Genomic DNA, 16,572 nt, shown 5'->3' on the forward strand with positions numbered 1-16,572 from the left:
GTGGGGACCATAAAACTGATTGTGTATGCGAGAAAACTTGCTTAACAGGATGTAGGCAAGTTGGGGGTTTATCACAGCATCTTGGCATTTGGGAGGGTTTCTGTGGGGGCAGGTGAGAACCCAGGATAAAAGAACACTAGACAACATGTGAAGGGGCTGGGCAGTAGAGAGGGGAGCTGAGCAGCTGAGAGGAGGCAGCTAAAGAGCTGGAGAAGCCAGAGGAGCGTGGGACAAGACAAGATGTGAGGAATGAAGACTAGAGGGGAAGGCAGAGATGAAGCTGAACTCTATTCCCCTGCCTTTTTGGTAACAACTATGTAGACTTGTGTAATGGGTAACTGTAAATATTGTAATTATTGTTTCGTCTAAGTATAATCATTTATGTAGAACAATCAATTGATTTATTTTACAATACATCACTTTACTATACACTCATTGGTGTGGATTCATTGTCTGCTTGCTCAAAAGAACCAAAACCCTAGTAAGTGGGTTGAGGTATATTATTAATATTGATATAATATTATTAATAATGATATATATGTACAATATAAACTTATAAGAGCTTGCTAGAATTGGCTCTCAAGATTCTTTTTTGGGCAGAGACACATCTCCAGACGCTACAAGCAGTGTACATAAAAGGTTCAGACATCAGAGCAGATTTTCTGAGCCGCAGGTTGGTGTTGCCAGGGGAATGGTCTCTAAGTCCATCAATCTTTCAAATGTTGAGTCAGCGGTGGGGCCGTCCGACCACAGATCTTATGGCTACAAGAGAAAATGCCACGTTGGAAAGATTTTATTCCCAGTTTCCACAAGACAGGCCAGCGGCGGTGGATGCTATGCTTCAATGTTGGGGAGGCAGTCTGGGATACATATTTCCTCTACTTCCAATGATTACCAGAGTTCTGAAGAAGATCAAGCTGGACAAAGCCAGAGTCATTCTGGTAGTTCCATACTGGCCCAGGAGGGCTTGGTTTTCTCTTCTGCTGGAATTGGCAGAGGAGGATCCTGTTTTGTTGGGCTCCAGCAGAACTCTGCTTCATCAGGGACCAGTGAACCATCCGGATCCCAGCAGACTAGCTCTGTCAGTGTGGATCCTGAATGGCAGTTGCTAACACAGCAGGGGCTATCATCCGATGTCATTGCTGTTATGGTTCACAGTAGAAAAGCAGGAACTAATGAGATCTATTCTAGAATTTGGAAAAGATTTTCTTTATGGTGTGGAGATCGTTCTATTGATCCATACAAGGCTTCTGTTCCTCAGATACTTCAGCTCCTGCTAGAGGGGTTTCATATGGGATTGAAACCAGCTACCCTTATAAGTGGCAGCTTTGGGGTCAATGAAAAGCATTTCGCTAGGTGAGAATCTCCTTGTCAAACAGTTCATCAAAGCAACAAGTAGGTTGAAGCCTACTATTAGGGATGTTTGTCTACCATGGGATCTCAATCTTCTCCTATCGGTTTTGTCTGAAGACCCATTTGAGCCAATCTCTTCGATCCATATTAAACTTTTGACGCTGAAGACTATAATTTTGGTGGCTCTCACTTCAGCTAGGAGAGTGGGGGAATTACAAAGTCTTTCTATTGAAGATCCTTATCTACAGGTATTTCCTGACAAGGTGGTGATGAGACTTCCTCCCTCCTTTGTTCCTAAAGTGGTTTCTGTTTTTCATTCTCCTCAGGAGATTGTATCACCGTCTTTTTACCCACATCCAGTGGGGGATAAAGAGTGCAAGCTTCACAAGTTGGATGTCAGACGATGCTTGATTTATTACCTGTCTAGATCGGCGCAGTTCAGGAAATCAAATAATCTTTTCCTCAATTTCTCAGGCCCGTCTAGGGGGTTAGCTGCTTCAAAACCTACGATTTCAAGGTGGTTAAAGCAGGTTATTGTTTTGCGTATGAGTCCAGAAATCTGTCCCCGCCAGCGAGAATCGAACCACATTCGACCAGAGCAGTGGCTACGACTTGGGCACAGAGAGCGGAAGCATCGGCAGAGCAGATTTGTAAAGCTGCAACATGGACTTCGATGCATACGTTTTCCAAGCACTACAAGCTGGACGTATTTTCTTCAAGGGAGGCTGCTTTTGGCCAGAAAGTACTACAGGCAGTTTGTGTTCCCTCCCATTGATCTTTTCAAAATCTCTTTGGTGTGCTGCCTAGGGACCTGAAGAAAGATAAGAATTTCTTACCTGTAAATTGTCTTTTCTTCAGGTCCCCTCAGGCAGCACCATTTATCCCTCATCTTAATTAAAATTCTGTCAAAGCAACCTCTGTGTGAGGGGAGGTTGTTTTTATGTTGTTTCCTGTCCCTAGTAGGAGGGCCTATCTCTCTTTGGTGTGCTGCCTGAGCGGACCTGAAGAAAAGACAATTTACAGGTAAGAAATTCTTATTTTCCTTCAGGGTGGTGGCAGCTTCAGGGTACCCCAATTTCAATAGGTGACCTTAAGCACAATTTGCAACAAAAGGCAGGACATATGTCAATCACAACTATGCGGAAGTTCAAGGAGTGACTTTAGATGCAATTACCTTTAATAAATATAATTAATTTGCACAATAACTGTGTTGATTTTTTTTTGATCTCTACTGCAGTTGCAGTTATAAATGGACTCTATAGGTTTTGGAAATCAAATTAGTTTTGAAAAATTGATTGATATACTTTTAAATAGGTAGAAAATTAGGAGACGATTACGTTTGATTACTGGCCCGAAGCAAAATTACCAGCTGATAAACTTCTGCCAACAAATACCCAGAATAGTGACGTGTGGATTGACCTGAACCCACTGTGACCTGCAGGTTTGAACTGAAATTTGGTCAACCATTGCGAGTTAGGGTTGGGTGCTTGTTAGGCTGGGGAAGTACACTCCTTGGCTCAGAAGATTCCACAGAAGTAAAGCACAGAAGTAGCTACAGAGCAAGAATATGCAGGTATGGGTTGGGAGCAGATCCTACAAGTGTGGGTTAAGGTTTTGCAGGTTGGAAACGGTGGGTTTTAAATTTTTCCTGACCCACACATCACTTGTCTTAAAAGCCTGTGGAAAAAGTAATACAATACTATCTTTTACAATCATTATCTTTTCTTTATTTTCTTATTGCCCTTTTTTGTTTTGTAGACAATCAGCATGTTGATGTGGTGTAAAAGAAGAGAACAAAATACCACTTGCATTTGGTCTGTTTAGGATGAGAGTGAGCTGCAATCATATACTTGGAAAATATAAGATACACCCATTGCACTACAGATAAGTGACAATTAATTGCAGAATTAAAGTAAAATACATTTCTTCAGGGCAACTCTGTATCAGGCCCGGTCCAAGCCATCCAAGCTTTGTATGCAGCCCAGCTGGCCATCTCGCCCATGAAGGCCATGTGCACTGTGACAATGGGGGGGGGGGGGGAGGAGCACGCTCAAAAGACTAGACCCATTAGGGGAACAGGGTCCAGTCCAGGGGAAGGCAAAAGATGAGGTACATGTTGGCGCCCCCACTTTGTTGCACCCTAGGCACATGCCTCTTCTGCCTACCATTAGTTCTGGCCCTGCTCTGTTTTGCTAAACCATGTACAGTATATTGTTTTCAGGCAAACTAAAGACTTTATATTTTGATGATAGTATCCTTAAATTAAAAAAAATCAATTAAAAAAATCCAAAAAAAAAAAGTGCTGGCTCTGCCCTTAAAAATATATCTCACTATATTTACACACAGTATGGCTTTGCATACACTTCATTTCAGGGAACACATTGTTTCTGCAGAATGTATAGAGAAACATACAGTATACTGTATGAAACAATTGTGTAATATACTTAATATTTAGGTGTGTGAATATATAGTGTATATAAATAATAAAAGTATTAGTTGAGAACATGGACACCATTTTTGTACAATTTTAAGACCCAATCTTAGGTGTCAAATTAATGATTCACATTTAAATTAGCAGCTGTCTTCTTGATATCCTAGTAAACTGAGATTAGGTTTACAAGCCAGTTGGATCATGGCAGGAGGACAACAGAGTAAAATAAAGACGTCATCAGCTGGTGATGGGAGGTGCGCTTGAATCATCTCACAGTTAAAAAAGCCTCCACTGTACTTGCCAACCTTACTATCAACATAAAATAAAGTAGTAGATGATTAAGTATATGTAATTTGCATAGCACTTCACATTAATGCATTTAATTACTTTGGTATTCTAACTATTAGGTGCTAATCTGCTTCATGCATAGTCTTATTGTAATATTCGCCTTGGGAAGAATTCCTCATATTTTAAAAGGAAATATATTCCATAAAATAAAGCCTGTGGTAGTGACCAGCACAGTCTGTTGTTTAGACCCACACCTAACCCATAACCACTTATCCTAAACCAAGCCCACTTACCCTATGCAATTCCACCAAATTGCCCTTAGTAAGCGGCATGTAGAACAGAAGTGACATTTTAATTCCCCCCCCCCCATTAACAGCAGCCTGCAGCCCACCCTAAACGGTACCCAAGGACCACCTGCACGGCTGAGACATCAAGTAGGTTAAGATGCCATTAAGAAGGGTTAGGATCTTTCCAAAGATCTCATCTAATTCCAGAATGGCTATGGTGGGTGAAAGAATTGAATTCTCACATAGGTAAGCCTCAACTATCCCATATAGTTTATAAAATAAATTCCCATATAATAAATATCCCATATAATTTATAAATGACAATCTATCCTGTGTTTGCATATGCCATCCTCAACTATGCTCCCAGTCAATTCCTACCCCTCTCTCTATTTTTAATAGGTTTCAAGTCCATGAATTGCTTCAGCCCTCTGCCTAATGGAAACTCTATTTTCCAAAGAAGTATGGATGTGGTGTAAATGGAAAATGGAAGATTGAAATGATTTAGCATCATCCACCCAAATCTTAGGCCACTTGTATACTCCACAAACAAGTGAGTATATGATTTTGGCTATGGAGTGTAGAATTTCATTACGGCAGCATTGCTAATTAATAGTATGTACTGTATGCTTTTTTTTTTTAAAGGCCAGCCTACACTCAAATTAACATGATCCAAAATAAATAAAAGCATGGGGTAACCTAACACTATTTCCAATTGTAAAAGTGAATATAATCAAAATATAATTATTACCTAAACTTATGTATATTCAAAATACCTCCCTGTGGATTCCAAAAATTTCAATAAAAAATGTCAGGATATTTGAGGGACTGATCTGCATATACCATACATGTAAAGATATGTCCTGTCCATGCCTGGCCAGGTGAACATCTCATATGTGCATAACTAATAAGGTAATAGGTAATAAAAGTTATAATTGGACCTATTTTTTATCAGAACATTTGAATTGAAAAATATGCATATCACAATAAAACATGATTTTGACTTTTTTGTTCTTTGAGAGTCTAAACTTCAAAATGATTGTTGCCCTCTGAGGATAGCTAATAATTCTTGCCAGAGTATAAAAATAAATAAAAACAGGTATAGAAAATCTCAACATCAGAGGCAAAGGATGCTGCTTTAGGTCTAGTAGCCCATAGCAACGATTTAAATGTTTGTTTTCTCAGTCCAGTAAATTCTAGTCAAGTAGTAAACTTTACACCTTTTATTGCATGACCTCATTTGTCTCATCTTGTTGGGAGCTGTGCAGCAGTATATAATAATATGTTTGGCTTCTTCAGAAACATAGCCCAAAATAAAACCATTTAGAAATGTTTATAAGAGGCAGCAGTGACAAACAAAAAACCAAAATCCAACTGGATGTTTTTAGATTAGAATCAAACAAGCAGCAAATAAAGCCATTCGATCACATGATAAACAAATCAACCTTATTGAAGCTTGTTTGCTCTCAGTGTTGGACTGGGACACCAGGGGCCCACCAAAAAACATTTGACTAGCAGCACACCAATTAATCTTAGACCAGGGGTACACACTTTTATTACTTTTATTATTCTTCCTCTCCTAATTCAACCTCTATTCTCCTCGTCTCTTTTCTTTACATTTTCTCTTTTTTTTTTACAATAACCTATTATTCCATCTATTTAGCCACTTTGTTCTCATAGAAATAGTGAATGGCCATGAAATAGGCCAAATGTCTAGTCTTAAAATGGTTATTGTACTACAGGCCTGTCATATATTAGGGGGTACTAAACAAATATGTTCATTCAGAGAAGACTTCTGTTTTGAGGATGCCTTTTACTTACATGTAGAACTAAGGTTCAGAATATTACATCAGATGTAATTTGGCTTTATTTTAGAATGGCTTTTCATGTTTTAAAGTTGAATAAACACCACTAATTATTTATGCTGCCGTGCCCCAATCCATGGCAATTGCCCATGAAATCCCTTAAAGGGTTGGTTCACCTTCAGGTTAACCTTTAGTATGTTCTAGAATGGCCAATTCTAAGCAAATTTTCAATTGGTCTTCATTATTTTTTTTAAATATAGTTTATGAATTATTTGCCTTCTTCTCCTGACTCTTTCTAGCTTTTAAAAAGGGGTCACTGACCCCCTGTAAAAACAAATCCTCTCTAAAGCTACACCTTTATTGTTATTGCTACTTTTTATAATTCATCTTTCGGTTCTGACCCTCCCCTATAAATATTCCATATTCTCATACAAATCAATACATGATTGTTAGGGTAATTTCGACCCTAGCGAACTGCTGCAAACTGGAGAGCTGATGAATAAAAAGCTAAATAACTCAAAAAACACAAATAATAATAAATAAAAACCAATTGCAAATTTTCTCAGAATATCACTCCCTACATCATACTAAAAGTTAACTCAAAGGTGAACAACCCCTTTAATGTTAGTTTATTTATTTCTAGTGCTTATTTTCATGGGCTACATCCAGACAATTGATCTCCAGATGGACAAGTTGGTTTATAGTAGCTACTTTAAAGTAGAGTTCCTGGGCTAAGCAAACAGTCACATATTCTAATGTACAAAGCTTATTTTTAAAAATTATATAATCATACCCTCAGGAGCACTTTCCACAGTAAACCCGACTTTAAAGCATCTAGAATGTTTATGTGCCAGCTCCTGGAGTTCTTCACGAAGAATAATATCACTCTCTGAGTGATCAAATTGGGATCAAATTGATATAACAAAGGCAAGTGATCAAAACAATATAAGAACAGTGGACAAAAAACATGACTTTAAGGGGCAGATTTATTAAGGGTCGAATAGTAAATTCGAATTTGAATTTTCAATTTTATTTTTAATCAATTAATTCACACATTCGAATTTTAATCCCCCAATTCGAATGTACATTTTTTGAGATATATCATAGCTCACCCAAGGAAACAATTATGATTCAATATATTTGCCATCAAAAACCTGTTTACAAGTCAATGTCAGAGGTCCATTTGAATATGTTAATTGCCTTCCTGACATCCAAGTTTTTTTTCGGAGGGAAACCTCGATTAGAATTTGATTAGAATTTTCGGTCGGAACTATTCAATCAAATATTAGACGTTCACATTTTTTCTTAAATATCCTCCCATTCGAGTGGTGAGTATATTCTAATTTATTAGAGTAAAAAAAAATTTGCATAAATTCGACCTTTGATAAATCTGCCCATTATTGTGTAAGTATTACACTAACCTTGTTGGCAAACAGTAGGGAACATTTAGTAAGATCATCTTTACATATTGTCGGTATTAGCTGCAGGATAGGGTGATACCTGCAACCATATAGAAAATATAAGGAACTTGCTGTTTAACTTTTCTTTACCTTAAAACAGGATTCAAAGTTATATTTCCTCTGATTTCCTTACATTTCTGTATTTTCACACAAACACGAAGCAACAGAACTTGAGATCTGATTGGCTGGCACATGCAAACATAATATGCATAAAAATGAAAGTTGCACTGGATATTACAAAGAGCAATAAGCATAATTAGTTTGGAAAACTAGAGTGAGAACTGCTGAGTTCCTTTTGAACCTGAAATATTGTGATTATAGTACTTTTGGTATTGTAGTCATAGTACTTTTATCACAATATAATTTCTTTTGAATGTTTTTATATTATTTATAAAATCTCTTTTATTGCAGACTATTAAATATGGATCATATGCCTTATGGTGTTTCTATCCCTGGGAACACTGGTGTCTACATCTGTAGATATTTAGATGGAGCCTAAAGGTCAAAACTGATAATTTTAATTTGGTACTGATGATATGCACAACAAAGACCATTTATTCTTTAGGCTTGACACAGAATTTATTTTATGATGTATCTACGTAAGTATTGTCTAGGTATATTACATTGTTGGGCAGTGATGTGTTTTCCCATGTAAGGGTGTCTGTAGTGCCACATAATTGTGCTTAATGAATATGAGCACCAGTGCCAGGCCGCATCCTCACATCTGTATCGATCCTGATGAAGGTGGCATACTTTATGTGCGTCCTGATGCAAGTTGCCTGGTTTTTGACAAGCTACTTTTCCTATATAAGGGTGTTCTGCCATTGCAGCAGTGCTTGATTGTCTTAAGCTATCTCAGCTTCCTTGTAACCTAGCCTGCTCCCCGTTTTTGCGTGTTTAACCTATATGCCTGATTACCGTGCTGAACATTACTGTACCCCCAATACTGTCTGTCTCCACTTCATTGGCTCCCTGTCCCCATCCTAGGTGTGCCTAGTGATAGTGTTAGCTGCTTGAAGCTCTCTTTCAACAATCATCACCTTCGACATGTTCACTGAGCACTATGGGTAATGACTGCAAGGTGAGTCTGAGCAATATCTCCCCTTCCTGAGATTTAAATAATAATTATATTTGTTACAGCTTTGCATTTGTCAGATACTGGGGTCTTTAAAAGGGTTACAATTCATACCCGTTCCTCCTGCAATCATTCCAACCTTGCCTGCAAATTTCTTCTCAGCAGCAGATTTCTTGTTTGTTTGAATTCCAAACTGACCTGATAAGCACAATATAACATGTAGGAAAACTATACTAAAATACAATAATGTACATAGTTGTCACTATAAGAGTGTTTGCCAGCTTTTGACCAAATCAGCAGCCTATTGTTCCAAGTATGGGCCCAAAACGGTACTCTCACCAATCAAAATCTGATTGGGCCTTGATTCCCCATCAGATAATCATATTTTAAATTGCACTGTGTATATTTCTTCTTGCACTTCATATCCAACACACATAATGAGGGGTCGCTTAAAGCCTTGCCAATCAGCAGCCAGATATTAGTTAGACAGCTAAAGTCAGACTATTTTTGGCCAATTTAAGATTGCTGATAAACCTACCATATGTTGTTTAATACTGTATGTACCAAATGTAGCCATATATGGAGCACTATGGAGGTGCAATCTGGTCAGTAGTTTTTGGTGACCACTTTGAGTGGTTATCATGTGATCTACCTTGATAGCAGTCAGTCAGAATTTAAATAATGAGCATGTCAAACTAATCCAGAACTAAATATGTGAATGGGGTACCCCTAGAAATGCTTTGATGTAAAAATGACAAAAGTGTCAGTGACCACAGTGAATCCAACAATTTCTCTAGAAAAAAATTGTGTACATATAATTATTTCAAGGTATTATTTATCTGTAGGTTAATTTTAATATGTTATAGATATGATTTAATATTTTATTGAATGGCATATTTTAAACAACTTTTCAATTGTTTTTTTATTTCTTATTGTTTTGTAAATATGTTCTTTCTTGTTCTGTCTTTTTCCAATTTCAAACCGGGGTCACTGACCCCAGCAGCTAAAAACTAACTGCTCCATGTTGCTGCAATATTATTGTTAATTTTTATTATTTAATTTTTTCTTTTTATTCATACCCTCTCCTATTCATCTTGCAGTCTCTCATTCAAACCACTCCCTGGTTACTAGGGTCCAATTTATTCTAGCAACCACGGAATGATTTGACTGAGATAACTGCTGAAACTCCAAACTGGAAAGCTATTGAACAAAAGCTAAATATTTAAAAAAACATAACAAATTAAGACAAATTGTACATTGTCTCAAAATACAACTCTCTACATCATACTAAAAGTTAATTTGAAGGTGAAGTAACCATTTAATGGAGAAGGAAAGCTATGGAGGCATTTTATTGCCAATAGATTAGCTGCAATAGTGCAAGCTAGAATGCTATATTTATTCTGTAGAATGTTTAACCATACCTGAGTAAAAAGCTCTAGAAACTCTCTGTTTGTTTAGGATAGGAGCTGCAGTATTAACATGGTGTGACATCACTTCCTGCATGAGTCTCTCCCTGCTCTGGGCTCAGATTACAGTAGAAAAGGGAGGGGGGTGGGGAAGAGGAGCAAACTGAGCATGCTCTTGCCCAGGGCAATGAGGTTTAAGATGAAGGCAGGAAGTCTGATACAGAAGCCCATGAGTACACAATAGAAGGAAAGAAATGCAGTGTTTCTTTTGACAGGGGACTCAGAGCAGCATTACTTTGGGGGTTTACTGGTATATTTAGATGGACCTTTCTGATAAGGCTTACTTAATTTTAACCTTTCCTTCTCCTTTAATGTATTAATTCTCTAGTTCTGCGTAAAATTAATTAATACAGTATTACTTTTCTGTAAATGTTTAATAATAGGTGCTCATGGCTTCCTATGAGGAGGGATAATAATTTATCCTTATTTCTATGTTTATTCAAATGCAGAAAATGCAATGTTGCTCTGAAGAGGAAACATTATCCATGTATACCCTAAGTAATAAAATAACATAGTTTTAATTATTTTCTAAATCCTAACAAAAAAAAGTTTCCCTTGCAGACTTCAAAATAATCTCCCTGTTTGGTCCTGCTGAGGTAACAGTAATTTGAAGAGATACCTTCTCCAGGTAAATGTGAGTTAGCAGAAATCGGGACAGCTCCACTCCACTCTTACCTTGAACTCTAAATGAATTGGTGAGCACAATTGTTCTTTTAGAATTTATTAACTGTCCAATAGCACAACCACTTTATAAATACTGTACGTTTGGGGGTAATTCATTTATACATGCATATTTATTGATTGTAGCCAAATTGACACTGGCACTTTACAGAAATACCATAGGGGTAATTCATTTTTTCATGTACATTGATGAAGTTGAAGAATCAATTAATTTTGTTTATAATTTAATTCACTATAGCAAGGTACACTTTATGAAAATACCTTAGTGGTAATTGATTCACTTAGGTACACTGACTAATTACATTTAATGAATGATGTTTAAGCATTTTTTCATCACAGTGGTTAACGATTGAAAATTTTGGTATAATATTAGTAAGTGGATTACCTTGGAATTACAGTTGGGAATTGTGGGGTACTTTATTTTGTTCTTTTCTATTTTCTAAATCCAGAATTTTACAAATGTTTTGTAAATTGTTTTGATGCATGCATAAAAAACCTTATGAGACAATGCAAAAATGTGGTCCAGTTCTAATAGTCCAGTGCAACCAATCAGCATTTACTGGTCACCTGTTTGAAAGAAAACAGCTAATTGGTTAACTCTAGGTAATGAAACAAATGTAAATGAAACTTTTGCACACTTTGTCCCCTTTTAAAATGCAGACATGCATTGTTGTCTTGGCAAGAGTACAAAAAATTCATAATGTTAATCATTTACAACTATAATCTTTTAATTAATGTCATCATTGATCATCATTATGATCAACTGTTGATTTTGTAAAGTACTGTTTGTTACCTTTTCCATTAAGAAGCCCTCTTGGACCTTGGAATTAAATTACATCTCCTATGGAAAGATTATCCACGTATTGCAACATCTTTCCTCCTTCTGGGAATGTGGGATTTTGATCTCTGAAATATATCTTTAAAAGAAAATCAAAATTAGCTTAAAAATATTCCATAGTTTTCCGTTACCTTCGTTTTTTTCACCCAGTACCCTCTGGGAAGCCCATAAGCTTCTTAGAGGGTAGTGGCTGAAGACACTTTCTAAATGTTATCAATTGAAAATTCTGTACCATTTCTGAAATAACCAATTACTCTTCGCTTTCCCCTTTCAGCCTCTGTTTCTCTTCATTCTCTCTTCATGCAAGAGTCGGGAGTCTGATTTTGAGAGATCTAATGTTGTTAGATGATGTTGTAATTATGTTTTTCTGGTTAGGAAAGATTTGAGTAAGGTTTCTAATTTTTTTCTCCTAATCAAACAAATATCAGATCAGCCTTTTTCTTTCTCCTGACAACTTCCTTGACTACTTGGTGGTCAGAATGATCAGAATATGACCAGCAGGTAATGCTGTTGTAACAAAATATACAAAAATCTTCAAAATATCTAAAAAAAATTTCAGCTAATTACTAGATTAAACCACAAACTATTTCACTTGTTTACTGAAAGCTACAAAAAAAAACTTTAGCCTTTTTTAAAATGCAGTGGGCTGGATCATGTCTCAAGAGAAAAAGCCTAGTATTCTTTTAAACACTCATGCAAAATTCTTATTAGTGTAAAGCGATAAATGCGTTAAATGGTGGGGGCTGCTTCTGTGTCTGATTAATGGAAGTGGGGGAGGGGTGGACATTTCACTTGTTTGGTCCAAAGACAAAGCCTCTTCTTTGCTGGGGACCACTTCAGTTTCTGGGTCTCAATGATGGAAGTGGGGAGGTTGACATGTTACTTGCTTGGTCCGAAGATGATGCCTCTTCTTAGGTGGGGGGGGGCACTTCTGTTTCTGGGTCTTTATGATGGAAGTGGGGGGAGTGAACAGATCACTTTTTGGTCCAAACACGATACCGATCTCTCGGGTGGGGGGTGCTTCCGGGTCTTGATGTAAGTGGGAGGGTGGACCGATCACTTGCTTGATCCTTGGCTGGGAGCTGCTTCTGGATGTCAGTGATGGAGGTGGGGGGTGGACGGAACACTTTTTGGTCAAAAGATGATGCTTCTTCTTGGGTGGGGGCCGCTTCTCCCTGATGGAGTTTTGTTCTCTCCGGCGGCATGGGCGGGAATCGAGCTCTAATATCTGGGTATGGAAGGCAACTGCTTTAACCACTGGCTGGCCTTCTTTTGATTCAGAACCAATTGTTCTATTTCTAGCACATGGGCAAAAGGGTTCAGTGGTTAGATGTGGTTAGTATGTTATAAAGGAGCACTGGATCAACAATAGTGTTTAGCCGCACACCACTTACTTGCTTGCTGGGTGCATCCGTATCCCTGGCAGCCTCCAAGCCAAATATTATACAGATATGTGAAGTGGGAAGGAGCACACCAAAAATGTCCAGGCAATGCCTTAATTCATATGCAGATTTATTGAGTGCACAAGCTTTCGGGGTCAGAACCCCTTCCTCAGGTGCAATACAGAAACAATGAACACAGTGCAATTTAAACATTCCACCCCCCAGTGCACACAGGAAATCAAACCCTGCATGTGACTTGTTAACCCTTCCAGACCTTACAATAACACATGTATCCCAAGTGATTGTAGTCAATCTGTGTGTATATAACACGAATCAAATATCATAGTCCTCTTTATCTGAAAAATGTGACAATAAATATCTTGTTAAAAACAATGTAACAAAATAGTATATGCAATGTAACAAAATAGTATATACAATATATAAAATCTATAGAAAACATCTCAATCCAAAACATTCATTAAGCCCCCTAGGGGAAAGCGAATCTATTTTGTTAATCCAAAAAGTCTCCCTCCTGAGTAACTGCTGATTAATATTACCCCCTCTGGGCATCTTGATCTGCTCCAATATGGTCCACCTCACCTGAGCAGCAGTGTGTTTTGCATGATAAAAATGTTTAGCCACTGATAGTTCAGTTATGAATTTGGCTGCATCTTCATTTTTTAATTTTTCTTTTTCAGGATTATAATTCTTTATATTACTTTTATGTTCATTTAGACGAATTTTTATACACCTTGATGTTTGCCCAACATAGGGCAAACCACAAGGGCACTTAATCAGATATATTACATTAGAGCAGTTACAAGTGAAGTGGCCTCTTATCTTAATTGGAGTTCCTTTGGTGGGATGCGCTATACTGTCACCCTTAATAATACCTGTGCAGTGTGCGCATTTAATACACTCAAAGGTACCCATTCTCAGAGGTGCTAGCAGTCCTGTCGTTTTTGGTTTTTCCAGAATCTTTTTACAAATGGAGTTAGAATGCCAAAAGTTGTGACAAATGTTATTCTATTATTTCTAGGTTTTTTCATTGTTTGTTTCCCTTTTCTGGCGAGTCAATCTTCAAGTTTGATTTTTTTAATTTCCTGATTAACCTTTTGTAAATTTTCTTTATTATAGCCCCGTTCTGCAAATTTTTTAACCATTCCCTCGGATTCCAGGTCATATAGTTTGTCATTAGAGGTAATTCTCCTAACCCTCTTTAGTTGGCCATGGGGTAGACTCTTAAATACTCCTGGGGGATGGCAACTGCTGGGCAATAGAGTTGTGTTACAGTCAGTTGGTTTGTAATGCATTGTAGTGGTTAGGCTATTGTCCACAATTGAAATATTGACATCCAAGAAGGCCAGTGTTTGCTCCGAATATTCGGATGTAAATTTAATTGTCTGATGGGCCTTATTTAGTTCTTGTGTCATTACTTCAAATTGTTCTATATTGCCATCCCATACTAGAAATATGTCATCCACATAGCGCCAATAATGCATTAAAAAATGAAGATGCAGCCAAATTCATAACTGAACTATCAGTGGCTAAACATTTTTATCATGCAAAACACACTGCTGCTCAGGTGAGGTGGACCATATTGGAGCAGATCAAGATGCCCAGAGGGGGTAATATTAATCAGCAGCTACTCAGGAGGGAGACTTTTTGGATTAACAAAATAGATTCGCTTTCCCCTAGGGGGCTTAATGAATGTTTTGGATTGAGATGTTTTCTATAGATTTTATATATTGTATATACTATTTTGTTACATTGCATATACTATTTTGTTACATTGTTTTTAACAAGATATTTATTGTCACATTTTTCAGATAAAGAGGACTATGATATTTGATTCGTGTTATATACACACAGATTGACTACAATCACTTGGGATACATGTGTTATTGTAAGGTCTGGAAGGGTTAACAAGTCACATGCAGGGTTTGATTTCCTGTGTGCACTGGGGGGTGGAATGTTTAAATTGCACTGTGTTCATTGTTTCTATGAAACCTGAGGAAGGGGTTCTGACCCCGAAAGCTTGTGCACTCAATAAATCTGCATATGAATTAAGGCATTGCCTGGACATTTTTGGTGTGCTCCTTCCCACTTCACATATCTGTATAAAGGAGCACTGGACATCGAGTCTTCCAAAACTTCTTAAGTGCCTGCTTGCTTCGGTGGCACAGTGAGAAATGCCATTGTAGATCTTCCTAGATCTGTTCCTTGCTGACATTGTCTTGTGTCTTTGTAATGAGCTCCTGACAATTGCTCTGGTGGCATAGCGGGAAAACCAAACGTTTTGAAGGTTGTGTGTTTGATTCCTGTCTCTTCTAACATCCCATGCAGACCACTCTCTTGGGTCTTTATAAAGGAGCACATAACACCAAATATTCTAAAATTCGGTAAAGTTGACTGCCTGCATCTGTGGTGTAGTGGTGAGAGTGACTGCTTGGTAAGGGGAGGGTTCACTGATAAAGGAGAGCCTGACACCGCAAATGTCACCCACAGAAATCTCAGGGTCTTCGTGATGGAAACGGAGGTGGACATGTCACTTGCTTTCCTTTCCGGCGGCTACGCAAGAACATTTGGTTCCATACCAAAATAACCCAAGCAGATGGCCTAATGATTAGAGCAGCTGTCTATGGAGCCCATCGTTCACATTTTGATTCCTGCCAGCACCACTTCTCAAAAAAGTTAAAATTATTGATTGGAAAATCCTTCCGCTCCGATTGCGTAGCTGCGTGAAAGAAAATTTGCCCCCCAAAATCAAGGCTCTGTCATCAGACTGGAAAACAATATACCCATCACCATGACCCAGAAAGGAATTGTCTCCCTCACAGAGACCCCGTCCGAAAAGCAAGTGGCCATACCTGGACTGGAAAGTGATCCGGGTCCCCCCCAACCATGGTGGCCCTGGGATGCAGAAGGTTATGTTGAAAAAAGATTCATGCCCAAGGTTGGTGCCAGGCATGAATAATTAACACAAGAATGGGCTTTCGGAAGAATGCATATGAAGGTGTTGCTATTTTGACACATTCAATGCCGCCCTATCAAATCATGCTAGTCCTGGCCAGTTCTTAACATTTGGTAACTTTCTTGTTTAACTGCCATTTCATAGCACTTGTGAAATGTTAGCACTTAGGAAATAGCACTAGTGCCATCCTCTATGTTGGGCCTGTATTTATATGCAGCTGATTGGGAAATTCAGACTCTGATTGACTCATTAAACAATTAATGAGCGATCAAAGCAAGCAGGCTGTGTAGGAAAGGACAGAATTTAAAAACAAAACACACTAGAACTAATTGTTGGGGCTGTAAAAATAGTTCTTGCTCATTGAGTGATGAGTCACAAATGTGAGTTGAGATAGCAAGTAAGATGGCAAGTACTAAATGAAAGTGGACCTATCAAAGTGCTGTGCTGCCTTTTACTAATTTTGAAATATTGGGCGTCATCCACTCTATTATAAAGAACCAACCATGAGAAGCAGAAATTGAACTCGCAACCGTCT

General features: G+C 37.9%; 1 long non-coding RNA gene across 1 annotated transcript; it reads left to right on the top strand.

The window, feature by feature from the left end:
* Nucleotides 1–462: 462 nt before the first annotated feature.
* On the top strand, nt 463–13,453 carry LOC108709502. Its single transcript, XR_001934643.2, has 3 exons — nt 463–4,909; nt 8,609–8,702; nt 10,724–13,453. It is a non-coding gene; the product is annotated as an uncharacterized LOC108709502 (long non-coding RNA).
* The last annotated feature ends 3,119 nt before the right edge of the window (nt 13,454–16,572 follow it).

This window comes from Xenopus laevis, chromosome 2S (genome assembly GCF_017654675.1).
Source record: "Xenopus laevis strain J_2021 chromosome 2S, Xenopus_laevis_v10.1, whole genome shotgun sequence".
NCBI lineage: Eukaryota > Metazoa > Chordata > Amphibia > Anura > Pipidae > Xenopus > Xenopus laevis.